A 990-nucleotide genomic window follows, 5' to 3' on the forward strand; every position below is an offset into this window, starting at 1 on the left:
CTGCAGAGGGAAATGGACAGTCGACGTTTCGGATGAGACAGACCCTTGATCTCGAGGTTTCAACTCTGTCCTGAAGGAGTTTTTAAATTGAGATTATGATTCCTGGATGTAGATATTAAGGGAGGAAATATCGCCTTGGGTCTGAAAGTTGGAAAAAATATCCGCTGAATGTTTCTTTCGGGTTCTTCTCCCCTGCGAGTGGGAGTGGTTGGGTGGCGCGGAATATACCCCTCAACTACGGTTGTGTTATAGAAGATGAACTAGCAGAGTGCCACGTGAGTGACTAAAATTTTAAAACTACAGAATGAAATAGTCATGAATTCAGAGTTATTGAATGGTTTGTCATAAATAATTTTATCAAGTGTATTTTGTTTGGAAAAAAGGGATGGGAAAAGGTAAGTAGCCGCCGAGACCCTTCAGCAGGGCCCCCAGCATTTCAGTAAGCATACAAGGGAGTGGTTCTAGAAGCAGCGAGACATACGAAGTGAACCGTCGGTTGTTAATACACGCACTCAGTACTGGAAGACTGCACAGGACTTGCAGAAAATTCTAACGAGGGATTCTCTGTTTTTAGATTAGAAATCAGGGGAGAGCGCGAACGCAGTCCCCCACTACCACAAATTTTGCAGTCGAGTATCCCGCATTTGGGGACATCGCAGGCGTCAGCACACCCGAAGTGCAATGGGATAGCCTCGTCCTGGGAGAACCGCCTTAATGATCACGGTCTCTCCCCTGCCAGGTAAGTATGCTTTTTCTTCTCTGCCATCCGCATGCATGCTTAACCCACACCCCTCAATAATCAGGCGAACAAATCTGTTAAAGATCTATTTCCTACTATTCCACGTGCTCCTCCTAGACTACCGTTACCAGAAATGCCGCAAATCTAGATTATTTGATTAGCTGCTGTAGTTTACTGGTGAGAAATCCCAGACCTGAATCTGCATGTTTTCTAAAAAAGGAAATGTGCACCACGATTGGTTTTCAGCGACT

General features: G+C 45.1%; 1 non-coding gene across 1 annotated transcript; it reads right to left on the reverse strand.

The window, feature by feature from the left end:
- Positions 1-583: 583 nt before the first annotated feature.
- On the reverse strand, positions 584-747 carry LOC134347367 (U1 spliceosomal RNA). The gene has a single exon (XR_010018123.1). It is a non-coding gene; the product is annotated as a U1 spliceosomal RNA (small nuclear RNA).
- Between the last annotated feature and the right edge of the window lie 243 nt (positions 748-990).

Source organism: Mobula hypostoma, chromosome 5 (assembly GCF_963921235.1).
Source record: "Mobula hypostoma chromosome 5, sMobHyp1.1, whole genome shotgun sequence".
Classification (NCBI taxonomy): Eukaryota; Metazoa; Chordata; class Chondrichthyes; order Myliobatiformes; family Myliobatidae; genus Mobula; species Mobula hypostoma.